General features: G+C 46.7%; 1 pseudogene; it reads right to left on the bottom strand.

Annotated features, from left to right (window-relative positions):
• Positions 1–1443: 1443 nt before the first annotated feature.
• LOC128264154 (uncharacterized) lies at positions 1444–6056 on the bottom strand (annotated as a pseudogene).
• Positions 6057–14210: the final 8154 nt, after the last annotated feature.

Below are 14210 nucleotides of genomic sequence, written 5' to 3'. Positions count from 1 at the left end.
CTAAGGTTGGTGGCGCCGGAAATGATTCGTCGACCATCAGGAACCCCGACTGGATCACCTTGGGATACACGTCCGCCCCAAGAATGACAGAAATTGTGGCGGGAAGATAGAACCGCTCATCCGCGAGCTGTATGCTCTTAAATTTGGTGCGGACGGCGTCGTTGAGTGTCCGAGTCGGTGTGCGAATGCCCACCTTGGGCTTGACTTTGAACAACACCTCCATCTTGGTCGTCCCGCATTTGGACTGTATCGTCGCGTTGCACACCTTGTCGTCACCAACACTGGTCGTTGGCAACCGAAATGCGGCGGCCCGAGAAGCGTCGATGCAGCTCACTGGTGTGCAAGGGTCGATTAAAGCTGCGGTCTCGAAAGTCTTGCTTCCGGTCTTCACCATCGAAGCAGTCGGAAGGACGTTGACGCTGTGACGTTGTAGCAGCGATGAAAGCGACGGAGCTGGTGTAGGGGAGGCTGAGCGCTGCCTTGACGCAGGCGATTTGGCGGATTTTGCCGGCGCGAACGCTGCCCAGAATTAGACCGCTCATGCATATGCAGCAGCGTGTGGTGGTTCCGTTGACACTTCTTGCATTTTCCACTACGACAGTCAGCTTTCGAGTGGTCGTGGGCAAGACAGTTCGAGCAATACTTGTTTACCAAGACTGCGCGAAGCCGCTTCTCAGCGCTCAGCTTCAGAAACCTGCTACACTTCCGTAGAGGATGGACTCCCTTGCAGACTCGACAACGGTAGGATTTAATACCTCGAGTACATCTGCCGTCCAGGGGTTCTTCGGTGCGTGTTCGGGGAGCCATTTTTCTGATCTAGATCATGGATGAATGAAGGTGAATAAAGGGAAATCATATTAGGAATTGTGGATAACAACTTAGGACTAAAAAATGTGGGCCAATTTATTGTGGAAGTTTTGAAGGCTCCACAGGCAAAAGTACGACTTTGGTTATTGGACGTTTGACAACCCCGCGTGCCGTGCGGATGTCTACTACACGGACATTGCCATCGGCTCCTGGGAAGACAGAGTCAATTCTGCCGAGCCGCCACTCGTTGGAAGGCAAATTCTCGTCCTTTATGACAACCATGTCGCCGACGTGAAGATTCTTCGCGGGGGCCTGCCACTTATTGCGCTTGTGGAGTTCTTTAAGGTATTCTTCCTTCCATCGCATACGAAACTGCTGATGGAGAGCCTTTAGATGCTGCCAGCGGTTGATCATAGACCTGGTGTCCCCTTTGACTTCTGGTTCCACGGTAGACAGAAGAGGTCCTCCAACAAGAAAATGACCTGGTGTCAGGGCCAATAGTTCGGTAGGGTCTTCGGACATAGGGGAGAGTGGCCTGGAATTTAGGCAAGCTTAAATTTTTGCCAGAAGCGTCGAAAGCTCTTCGAAAGTATATTTTCGAGTGGCTGTGGACTTATAGAACAGTGCTTTAAAGCTTTAACACCAGCTTCCCATAGGCCTCCCATGTGAGGTAGGCCTCCCATCAGAGGTAGGCTCTAAGTGGATGGCCTTGGTGGAAAAACAAACGAACACTAACACATATCCTTTTGTTATGAGACATGCTCTCCGGTATAATTTTTAATTTCGAATGGGCCGGCGAAGTCCATTCCCGTGTACGTAAATGGTCGGGAGAACGACGCACGGTTTTTCGGCAAGGTGCCCATCAACTGTGTTTGTAGCCTTTTCTTGTGGATCACGCATACCTTGCAGGAGTTTACTATTGCCTTTACTAAGTTCTTTAGTTTTGGTATCCAGTATCTTGACCGAATGAGGCGTACCATCAACTGGTTGCCGCCATGGAGGGTTATGCGATGAGTGAACTGGACAAGTAGGCGAGAAAGTGGGCAGCTATATGGAAGGATAACTGGATGCCGTTCATCATATTGAAGGCTGTCGGAGGCCGTCACGCGACCGCACGCTCTTATCAGACCATGTTGATCTATGAACGGGTTCATGCTCAGGATAGAACTTGACGAAGGCACAGAGCGCTTTTCACTTAAGCAGTGATAATCATGGGAGAAGTCTCTGCGCTGAGTATTTAGAATAAGTAGTCGTTCGGCGGCGGAAATTTCCGCAGCTAGCAGGTGCTTATCAGAGGGTGTTGCTTGTTTTTTGCATCGCTGGATGAAACGATTGACATAAGCGAGAACCCGCAGTGCTTTGTCGAACTTGCGACGTGGGAATTAAGGGGACGTTTCTCTAGCTCGGTCGCTGGGGAATTGTCGCCCTGACTTGGCCATTGGCTGCGTGGCTTTTGCAACCATGCGGGACCATGCCACCAAATAGGATTGTCGACCAATTCCTGAAGTGCTACCCCTCTACTGGCCAGGTCTGCGGGATTGTGTTCGGATTGAACATGCGACCACTTCTCGGCCTTTGTAGACTGGGTAATCTTGGTCACCCTATTGGCAACAAAAGTAGTCCACTGGCAAGCTGGCTTGTTTAACCATGCGAGCACAATGGTGGAGTCTGTCCAGCAGAAGAGATCGGATGTGAGTATTGGCATACTCGGAAGAACACTTGCTGCCATTTCAGCAAGTAACAAGGCCCCGCAAAGCTCTAATCTGGGAAGCGATACCGTTTTGACCGGCGCAACTCGCGTCTTTGCAGTGAGAAGGTGCACCATAGTCGTATGCCCCACTTCCACTCGTACATTGATCGCAGCACCGTATGCCGTTTTAGACGCGTCACAAAAACCGGGATGCTCGACTCTGAATTCTGGTCGGAAGGAGACCCACCTTGGAATGCGGATTCGATTTAAGGCAGAATAGCTTTGTAGAAAGCTTTGCCATCTCAGACACAGATCACTTGGAAGTTCGTCGTCCCACCCCAGGGCCTGCAGCCAAATCTCCTGCATGAAGATTTTCGCACGCACTACGAAGGGCGCGAGCCACCCTGCAGGGTCAAACAATTTGGCAATTTGTGACAGAACCTGGCGTTTTGTAAGGGACGATTCATCGGATAATTCGGGCGGAACAAAGAAATATTCATCAAATGTGGCTTTCCAACGGACGCCGAGCGTTTTTGCCGTGCTTTCGGCATCGATCTCCAGAAAATCGGAGCGCAGGAGATGGTCACTCGGAATGTGAGCCAAAATATCCTTATGATTGGACGTCCATTTTCTCAATGGAAACCCAGCGGAGTTGAGGGCACTTTGTAGGTCTTGAATCGAGAGCCGAGCGTCTTCTTTAGAGCCAGATAGGACATCATCTACATACATAAAATGACGAATGAAATCACTCGCTTTAGGATGGCTGTGTTGTACGTCAGTTGCCAGTTGTTGAAGCACGCGAATGGCCAGGTACGGAGCGCAATTGACTCCAAAGGTGACCGTTTTCAACTCGAACTCTCGGATGTCCCCATCAGGATTACGGAACAATATCCGCTGGAAAGGCGTGTGCTTCGAATCAACCCAGATCTGCCGATACATCTTTTCAATATCGGCGCTAAACACGTATTGAAAATACCGCCACTTTAGGACTTGAATGGTAAGGTCGGACTGTAAGACTGGGTCAGCATGAAAGATATCATTTAAACTGGCCCCATTCGCAGAAGGGCTGGATGCGTTGAATACTACGCGCAGCTTTGTAGTAGTGCTCTCAGGCTTAAGTACGGCATGATGGGGAAGGTAGTAGCTGGCGAAATCGTGGGTAGGAAAGACCTCTCTCATATGGTTCAGATCAAGATATTCTTGAATCACTGAGTCGTATCGTATCTTGAGTGGAATGTCTCTTTTTAAGCGTTGCACGTTTCTCAAAAATTGAGATAACGCAAAAGACCTGGAGTACCCTAACCCTGACCCTGGATGTTCCGGGTCGCGAAAAGGTAGGGTTACGACGTATCTGCCGTTCGCATCTCTCGTGGTCGTTCGGAGGAATCGGATTCCTTTACCAACTTTATTGGTAGATTCTCCACCTCCCAGAATTTGGTGAGGATTTTATCTAAGCCATTGTCGTACGCTTGGGAAATTTGCGTAGAGAAGGTGGCAATCTGACTCTGGGTGGAAGCGGATACTGGCCCAGTGAGCACCCGAAAATTGTTTCTTGTACAAGGAGGGAGCCACAGATGTTTGTTTTTGCCCCATTTAGGAGAACCGAAGGCAGAATGTCGGCTCCTATCAGAACATCTATCTGTGCGCTCTCGTAAAACTTCGGATCCGCCAATGGTGAATCGGGAAGCTTTCGAAGAAAGTCTTGCGGAATTGGGTAGGAAGGCAGATTCCCTGCCAGTTGAGGAAGGACATAGGCTGACGTCTCTAACCGCAGAGCGGGCCTACTTGGAGATCTGATTGTAAAATGCCAGAGCTTCTTGGACTGAGCGGACACTGTCTGATTTAAGCCTAAGACTTGGGCTTGGACGACTTGGAAGGGTAATTTGAAAAGATTGAACAGACGCTCTGTCACAAATGTTGCTTCTGATCCTGAGTCGATAAGGGCACGAGCCTGGAAATTGGAACCCAGGTGGCAAATATTTATGATGGCTGTCCCCAGCAGAACCGATCTTGCACCTGACGCAAAACAGACTTGCACTCCCGACTGGTCATCGGAAGCGGCTGAGCCTTCTGTCGAAGTTGCTGGTCGTGACATGGGAACATCAGGCCGACTTGGAGGGCTGGCAAAAGGGTTGCTTCGGTGCAGCAGCGTATGGTGGCCACTGCGGCAGGTGAAGCAGCTGTGGGTGCTTGTGCAGTCCCGAAGCTGGTGCCTTCGGGCAAAGCAGTTCAAGCACAATTGCTTGTTTCGGATATAGGCGGCCTGCTCGTCTACTGTCATTTGGAGGAAACGTGGACAAGTGCGTATAGGGTGGCTTTCCCTTGAGCACAGATCGCAACGTCTCGGTTTCGGAACTATCTTAGTCTCATAAGAATTTATTCTGCTTAAAGACCCGTTAGCGTTCGTTGCTTTGGACTGCGAATGACTTGACCCAGAAGGTCGCACGTCATCTATGGCCTCGAGGGTTCGATGGCGCTCAGTGAGAAAGGTGTTCAGGTCAACCCATTTTGGAATTGCGGCTTTATCGTGCAAGGACTGCTCCCATAAGGAAAGTGTAAGCTTGGGGAGCTTTCACGAACACATATAGACAAGAATGCAGTCCCAATCCGTAATCAGGATTCCGGACAGTTCCAAGGCGTTCAGACAGCCTTGAATCGTAGTTTGCAGTTCCTTTAGAGCTGCCCCAGATTCTTGCGAAATCGACTGGAGGTTGAAGAGGATTTTAAGCTGGCTATTTACTAGCAATCGCTTGTTGTCGAACCGCTCAGTTAGGTTATCCCAAGCTGAGCGAAAGCCATCGTTGGTGAGAGGGGAATTTTCAATTATGGCATGCGCGTCACCGCTCGTTTTAGCGTTTAAGTGGAACAGCTTTTCCACAGGCGTGAGCCTTGGATTATTTATATATATCGCTGTAAAAAGGTCCCGGAAAGTGGGCCAGCGTAGGTAATCGCCTGAGAAAACCTCTGTGTCGCACGGAGGCAGCCGACAGCCAGAGGATATATAGTTCTGGGCAGGGGCTTGAGCTTGAGCTGGCGGAGCCGTGCCCTGTTGGATTATATCTGTGAGCTGAGCGGCGTATCTCTCATACACTGTATAACAGTAGTTATACTTTGACTTGAGAATGGGCAATGTGGACGCTGCATCCTCGCCTGCTGCCGTAATGCACTCTGAGCATACGTCGAACTCTTTCTCCACCTTGTCCCATAACACTCGGACTTGCTCTCGACGGATTTGGAGCATGGAAACGCTTGGAGTTTCGTTCCCAGGAGTGTTGATTCTGCTTTCGAGATCGCTTAGACGTTCTGAGACCGCAATGAACTTATTTAACGCTAACTCGTAAGCAGTTGAAGCCATTTTTTGTATGGATCGAGTCACCCTTGAACTGGAAGTAGCGGGTTTGGCGTTTGGATTTAATGAACTTGGAGTTTTTGGCGTAGCCGGCTTCACCACGATGCTTGGTTGGCTCTTGGAGCTTTTGGCTGCCAGCGGCGAGAGCGTGGACTTGGTTTTGCTCAAGGGGGAAGCAGATACCTTTTTCTTATCGACTCCACCGGGCATACTAAGACCAAAAAACGCACGCGAATAGCTGTGGATCTCGCCACACTATGTTTGTGTCAGTTTGGATGAAAAAAAATGCGGAATTGTAGGTGTGTGGAACGATTGTAATGGAACGCGCTATTTGAAAAATGGTGTTCTTGAGTTGTTTGGACTCAGTTTGGATGAAAATGCGGAATTGGAGGTGTGTGGAACGGTTTGAAAAAAATAGTATTGCGGAGTTTTTATGGATTAGGGCTTTTTCGGAATGATGGAATTGGATTTTCAATTAACCAGACAAGAAAAACAAATATTGATTTTGTGCATAAGCCCACTGTCTCTTTCTGCACCTCCGCCCAAGAAAAAAATAGTATTTCGGAGATTTTATGGACTCGGGCTCTTCCGGAATGTTGGAATTGGAATGTTTTAATTAACCAGACAAGAAAAAACCAATATTGATTTTATGCATAGGCCCCTGTTCCTTTCTGCACCTCCGCCCATGAATAGCTGAAATCAAATGTTCATATATGTATTTTGGTCAAATAACCATATGTAAGAGGCTGCACTGTAAATATGTATTTTCGCTCAGAGAAAAATATGTAAGTATGAAGCCTCTGTAAATATGTATACTCGCTCAGAGAAAAATATGTAAGTATGAAGCCTCTGTAAGTATGTATACTCGCTCAGAGAAAAAATATGTAAGTATGAAGCCTCTGTAAATATGTATTTTCGCTCAGAGAATAAAATGTAAGTAGATCAGAGAGTAATATGTAAGTAAAAATGCGATTGGACAATTTTGTATTTTATTTGCAGCGCCGACGGGAAAAAAGTAAATGTATGGTTGCATGAAATTTTTTACCAGGAGAGGTGAAAAATAGTTAATATTTCTTGCCGGCGGGTATGTGTATTGTTTGTAATTGTGATTTTTTTTGTTTTGGAGATAAGTGGACTGTAGAATGTATGTAAATGTGAATGTAAAATGTAACTTTGTGCAGCGGAGGCTCTACACAGTGAAAAAAGAACAAAAACGAATGGGGGCCAATATTGCCGGAACACTTTAATTGAAAATTGTTATACTTTTTTGTAATTTAGGAGTTTGTAAATTTATTCGTAGGAATTTTTTTGGAAAATTGCAGGTTGATGTATGAATGATGTACGTCCAACTGGACTTAGAATTTTTTTACATTAATATGCACAAAACTTCGGATCCGCCAATGGTAAATCGGGAAGATTTCGAAGAAAGTCTTGCGGAATTGGGTAGGAAGGCAGATTCCCTGCCAGTTGAGGAAGGACATAGGCTGACGTCTCTAACTGCAGAGCGGGCCTACTTGGAGATCTGATTGTAAAATGACAGAGCTTCTTGGACTGAGCGGACACTGTCTGATTTAAGCCTAAGACTTGGGCTTGGACGACTTGGAAGGGTAATTTGAAAAGATTGAACAGACGCTCTGTCACAAATGTTGCTTCGGATCCTGAGTCGATAGGGGCACGAGCCTGGAAATTCGAACCCACGTGGCAAATATTTATGATGGCTGTCCCCAGCAGAACCGATCTTGCACCTGACGCAAAACAGACTTGCACTCTCGACTGGTCATCGGAAGCGGCTGAGCCTTCTGTCGAAGTTGCTGGTCGTGACATGGGAACATCAGGCCGACTTAAAGCGCTGGCAAAAGGGTTGCTTCGGTGCAGCAGCGTATGGTGGCCACTGCGGCAGGTGAAGCAGCTGTGGGTGCTTGTGCAGTCCCAAAGCTGGTGCCCTCGGGCAAAGCAGTTCAAGCACAATTGCTTGTTTCGGATATAGGCGGCCTGCTCGTCTACTGTCATTTGGAGGAAACGTGGACAAGTGCGTATAGGGTGGCTTTCCCTTGAGCACAGATCGCAACGTCTCGGTTTCGGAACTATCTTAGTCTCATAAGAATTTATTCTGCTTAAAGACCCGTTAGCGTTCGTTGCTTTGGACTGCGAATGACTTGACCCAGAAGGTCGCACGTCATCTATGGCCTCGAGGGTTCGATGGCGCTCAGTGAGAAAGGTGTTCAGGTCAACCCATTTTGGAATTGCGGCTTTATCGTGCAAGGACTGCTCCCATAAGGAAAGTGTAAGCTTGGGGAGCTTTCACGAACACATATAGACAAGAATGCAGTCCCAATCCGTAATCAGGATTCCGGACAGTTCCAAGGCGTTCAGACAGCCTTGAATCGTAGTTTGCAGTTCCTTTAGAGCTGCCCCAGATTCTTGCGAAATCGACTGGAGGTTGAAGAGGATTTTAAGCTGGCTATTTACTAGCAATCGCTTGTTGTCGAACCGCTCAGTTAGGTTATCCCAAGCTGAGCGAAAGCCATCGTTGGTGAGAGGGGAATTTTCAATTATGGCATGCGCGTCACCGCTCGTTTTAGCGTTTAAGTGGAACAGCTTTTCCACAGGCGTGAGCCTTGGATTATTTATATAAGTTAACTGTGGCCAGCAAAACCAAAGTTGTTGACCACAGTTTACGTAAACATCGCGTCGGCCAAACTGCTGACACAGCGTCTGGCCGGATGCTCGTGCATAGCCGGCAAGCACTGCCCATTGGAGTGGCCGCTATGAAGTTCAATTATGTTAGCTTTAAGTTTCAGTTTTGATTTGAATCCAATAAAGAGCACATCGCTCATAAAACGAACTCCGGCAACCGCCGTTAAACAATTTATTATTTGAACACTGACTGAGTCTCTAGGCCAGTAGTGAACGGAGGGCAGTCACCCTTCCAGCGTAATCGTCATAACTCTTCAGTGGACGAAAGCTGACCGCCGGCCAACCGGCCACCTACCTACAGGAGATACAAGGAATCACCATCCCCGTATCAACGTGAACCGGACGACCGTCCACCTACCTACAAGGGCTACGCAGAACCACCATCCTCATACCAACGTAAATCGACCAAACCGGCGATCAACAACGGGACTGCAGCGAGGTACCAACTGCAGTAAACCCATAAATTATTTACTGGCGCTCAACTAGTGGTAACAGATTACCCCCCCACGGCGGCGCGGGAAAAACGTATCTGCAAAAATTCACAAAATATGTAAGTGGGCCCTTCGGCCAAAACTTTTATGTCTTCAGTCAAAGTTATCTATATAATTCGGACCACTGTCTCAAGAAAAACAAGCATTTAATTCTGCCCATTTAATTCTTGTAACAACAAAAGAAAAGAGGAAAATCAAATAAATAAATAAACGAGTGCGAAGTGAATTTTTGGAGAATTTCCGTATTTAGGATTTTATAATTTACAATTTGACAAGAGCAGATAAACTAAAAGGAAATACGACCCCCATAGCCTTTCGACTTTGTCTTTGTTCATGCAGCACTTTTGCTTACGTGCACGGATTTCTGTGCTGTTAAATTCGACTTCCCATGAGTGATCCGCTTCTCCAATATAGGAACAGAAAACAATACTCAAGCGACTCAGAGTCCGAGAGTATAGGGCAAGTCCACGCCCCAACCCCAAGACGCAAGCCCCCCGTCCCTCCTACAAACGTCATGGATCCCGAGCAACTTAGGTCCGTTATACAGGCAGCTGTTAATAATGCCCTAACAGAACAAGCCGTTCAGAACCACATAAGAGAGCAGGGATTAAGACAACAAATCGAGGAGTTGGCTGGCAGGGTGGCAGCAATAAATACTTCACCAGCAACGGCAGCAGAAATAAAAACATACACGGCTATTCAAATAGATGATAATATACAATGTAGCGAACCTTTAGATGCTGTAAAATGCTTGCCCGAATTTGCGGGTGCACAGGAAACATACGTCTCCTGGCGACAGGCGGCCACGGCCGCTTACCATATTTTTAGACGGTATGATGGTAGCTCGCGCCACTACCAGGCAGTTATCATCATTAGAAGTAAGATTAGGGGCCCTGCCGACGCCGTGCTGTCCTCATTCGGCACGGTACTAAATTTCGACGCGATAATAAGTCGTCTTGACTTCACGTTCAGTGACAAGCGACCAATGCATGTCATTGAACAAGAGCTAGGAACCCTAAGACAGGGTAGCATGACCCTTCTACAGTATTACGATGAGGTTGAGAAAAAACTCACCTTATTGACAAATAAAGTCAATATGTCGTATGACACGTCAATGGCAACAATTTTGTGCGCCAAATTCCGCGACGACGCTTTACGCGTGTTCATTTCAGGCCTCAAGCGAAACCTCACGGATGTGCTTTTCTCGGCAAAGCCGAAAGACATGCCATCGGCCTTGGCCCTGGCACAAGAAGTGGAATCGAACCACGAAAGGTATATTTTCGCAACTACGTTTGCAAGAAGCCAGGAGGACAAAGATCGTCGGCAAAATCCAAAGCCACAAGATCGTCAACAAGACAAGCCCTTCCCGCAGCCTAATCAACAGTTTGGTGCCGGTAAAAACCCGCACTTTAGCAAACCACATAAGGCCGCAAAATAATACTCCGGAGCCAATGGTTGTTGACGCATCCGTTTCTAGAATTGTACAACCGACCCAAGCACAGGCTTACCAAAACGGGAGGCCGGCTACGTCCGGCCGTTCAGGCCCTATTAAAAGACAAAGAGTTAATCATGTCGCTCAAAGCGGCGAGCAGGTCGACAAAAATTATTCTAGCGCAGCCTCCAGTGCAGCGGCAAAAGTTGATGACGATGCCATTGAAGATTACGATTCGGATGCCATCAATTTTTTAGGGGAAAATCCCTGCTACCCGTCCTCAGACGAAGAGTAGCGGGGGCTTCCATGAAATTCCTCATAGATACGGGCGCGTCTAAAAATTTTATTAGACCTTACAAGGGGCTAAAAGGCGTCCGCCCGGTAGAAGCCCCTTTCAATATTCATTCAATCCATGGCGCAACACAAATAACACAGAAATGCCTTGTCTCAATTTTCAATATAAAAGCAACATTCTTTATTCTATCGGACCTATCAACGTTCGATGGGATAATCGGCCTCGACCTGTTAACACAGGCTGGGGCATCGCTTTGCTTAAAATCTGGGAGTCTTAAATGGGGTACGGAAATCGAAGAAATTTCTTTCCATACCTGTGCTGATGTCAATTTTACTAACATAGATTGCTCTGATGCACCCCCTGAGATCAAAGATGCTTTCATGAAAATGCTTAAAAGCAGAAAAAGGGCATTTGCAGACCCCAATGAGGCACTACCATATAACACTTCAGTAGTAGCCACAATAAGAACAATGGATGAAGAACCTATTTATGCAAAACTTTATCCGTACCCCATGGGGGCGGCCGATTTTGTTAACAAGGAAATCCAAAATCTATTGGACAATGGCATAATCCAAAAATCAGTGTCTCCATACAACAACCCAATATGGGTAGTGGACAAGAAGGGCACTGATGAAATGGGCAACAAAAACATGCGACTAGTTATTGACTTTCGCAAGCTAAATGAAAGAACGGTACCTGACAAGTACCCCATGCCAAATATCTCCATGATATTGGGAAACCTAGGCAAGGCCAAATATTTTACAACTTTGGACCTTAAGTCAGGATACCACCAGATCATACTCGCAGAGCGTGATCGCGAAAAAACTTCCTTTTCGGTAAACGGAGGGAAATATGAATTTCGCAGACTCCCTTTTGGTCTGAAAAATGCTGCCAGCATTTTTCAAAGGACAATCGACGACATTTTGCGAGAGCAAATCGGCAAATTTTGTCACGTGTACGTGGATGATGTGATTATTTTTTCTGAAAATGAAGAATCACATGTCACACACGTAGATTGGGTTCTAAAGAACCTCTACGAAGCAAACATGAGGGTGTCTGTAGAAAAATCACGCTTCTTTAAAAAGAGCGTAAGCTTTTTGGGATTCATAGTCACCAGCAATGGTGCAACAACTGACCCAGAGAAGGTCAAAGCCATTAAAGACTTCCCGGAACCAAAATCCGTGTTTGAAGTCAGATCATTCCTTGGCCTGGCGAGCTACTACAGATGTTTCATAAAGGACTTTGCAGCAATAGCAAGACCAATTTCGGAAGTCTTAAAAGGGGAAAACGGAACGGTTAGTAGACATAGGTCACGGAACATTTCGGTCCAGTTCTCTGAGGCGCAGCAACAAGCGTTTCAGAAGCTGCGAAATATCTTGGCATCTGAAGACGTCATGCTAAGATACCCCGACTTTAAAAAAGCATTTGATCAAACGACAGATGCATCGGCTTATGGCATTGGCGCAGTATTGTCCCAAGAGGGTCGTCCTATAACAATGATCTCAAGGACATTGAAAGACAGGGAAAGAAATTATGCTACAAATGAAAGGGAATTGTTAGCTATTATTTGGGCATTAGCCAAATTACGGCACTATCTGTACGCAGTAAAAGACATAAATATCTTTACTGATCATCAGCCCTTGACCTTTCCGGTCTCGGAGTCAAATCCGAACGCTAAAATCAAGAGATGGAAGGCGCGCATCGATGAGTCAGGTGCGCGTATTTTTTATAAGCCTGGCAAAGAGAACTTGGTCGCGGACGCGCTGTCCAGACAACACCTCAATACCATGGATGAGCAGGAAGCTGAATCATGCATAGCCACGATACACAGCGAACTCTCCCTGACCCACACCATTGATTCTACGGACAAACCACTGAATTGCTTCCAGAACCAATTGGTTCTCGAAGAGGCGCGCTCCCCATTGAAACGCAGCTTTATACTGTTTGGGAACAAAAGGCGTCACTTAATTAGCTTCTCTTGCAAAGAATCATTGCTCAGAGAAATCGCAGATATTATCGTTCCTAATGGCGTAAACGCCATCCATTGTGACCTACACACGTTGGCCATGATACAGGACCAGCTGGTTCGACAATTTCCAGCAACAAAATTCTGGCACTGCAAAAACCGAGTAACAGACATTTTTGCAGTTGATGAGAGGCGAGAAATTATCACAGCTGAGCATAATAGGGCCCATAGATCGGCCCAGGAAAATGTGAAGCAAGTGCTCTCCGAGTACTACTTTCCGAAGATGGCAAAATTGGCCAGCGAAATCGTCTTAAACTGTAAGACATGCGCGAGAGCCAAATACGACAGACATCCAAAAAAACAGGAGCTGGGTGAGACACCAATCCCCTCTCATATAGGAGAAATATTGCACATAGACATATACTCCACCGACAGGAAATATTTTCTCACTTGCATCGACAAATTCTCGAAATTTGCTGTCGTGCAACACGTCCACTCAAGGACCATTGAGGATCTTAAACCAGCTTTACTTCAGCTGATGAATTATTTTCCAAAAGCCAGAGTAATCTATTGCGACAACGAACCGTCGTTGAAGTCGCAGACAATCTCAACCTTGCTCAATAATCATTTTGGCGTTAGCATTGCAAATGCACCGCCTCTACATAGTGTTTCAAACGGGAAGGTAGAGCGGTTCCATAGTACCCTATCGGAACTCAGTCGATGTTTAAAAATCGACACCGGAATAACCGACACCGTGGAAATAATTCTATTAGCCACTACCAGGTACAACAAATCAATCCACACGGTCATCGACAAAAGACCAGCTGATGTTGTGCAGGCGAACTCGGACGGCTTACAAACAGAAGTCCGGGAAAAGATAAAAAACGCACAGGACGCGCTAAGAAACAGGGAGAACGCGACTCGGCAGAATAGGGTCTTCGAGGTTGGAGAAAAAGTTTTCGTAAAGTCCAACAAAAGGCTAGGAAATAAACTCACACCCTTGTGTGAGGAAAGAGCTGTAGAAGCGGACCTGGGGACCACGGTCCTCATTAAGGGGAGGGTGGTCCACAAGGACAATCTTAAATAACACAATCAGATAATAACCTTCTTTAACCATTTTTATTACACTTTTAAGCCACTTGGCGCAAATTCGTACTAGCCATAAGTTTATTGCCACCGGCATACCTTTTAGTTTAAGTTTATTTTATTGGTGGTGGGATACCTCTCGATGAACAAAAAATAGCTAAAGTTCAATTCCGCAGGTTCGGACTCATACCTTATTTTTTCCTATCCTTGGCGTCGGCTCACATAACTGATTATTCCCAGGCCAAGTATATCCCCATCGTTGACGGCCAAATACTAGTGTGGGAAGAGTTCGCGTTTGTCACTCACACAGCGAACCTCTCGGAGTATGCGCGCGTGGTGGAAGAAACAGACAACATGATAAACATGTTTCCACTATCCCACATGCAAAAGCTTCTAA

This window comes from Drosophila gunungcola, unplaced genomic scaffold (assembly GCF_025200985.1).
Source record: "Drosophila gunungcola strain Sukarami unplaced genomic scaffold, Dgunungcola_SK_2 000058F, whole genome shotgun sequence".
Classification (NCBI taxonomy): domain Eukaryota; kingdom Metazoa; phylum Arthropoda; class Insecta; order Diptera; family Drosophilidae; genus Drosophila; species Drosophila gunungcola.
The sequence above is the reverse complement of the archived record's forward strand: the minus strand, read 5'-3'. Positions and strand labels throughout refer to the sequence as shown.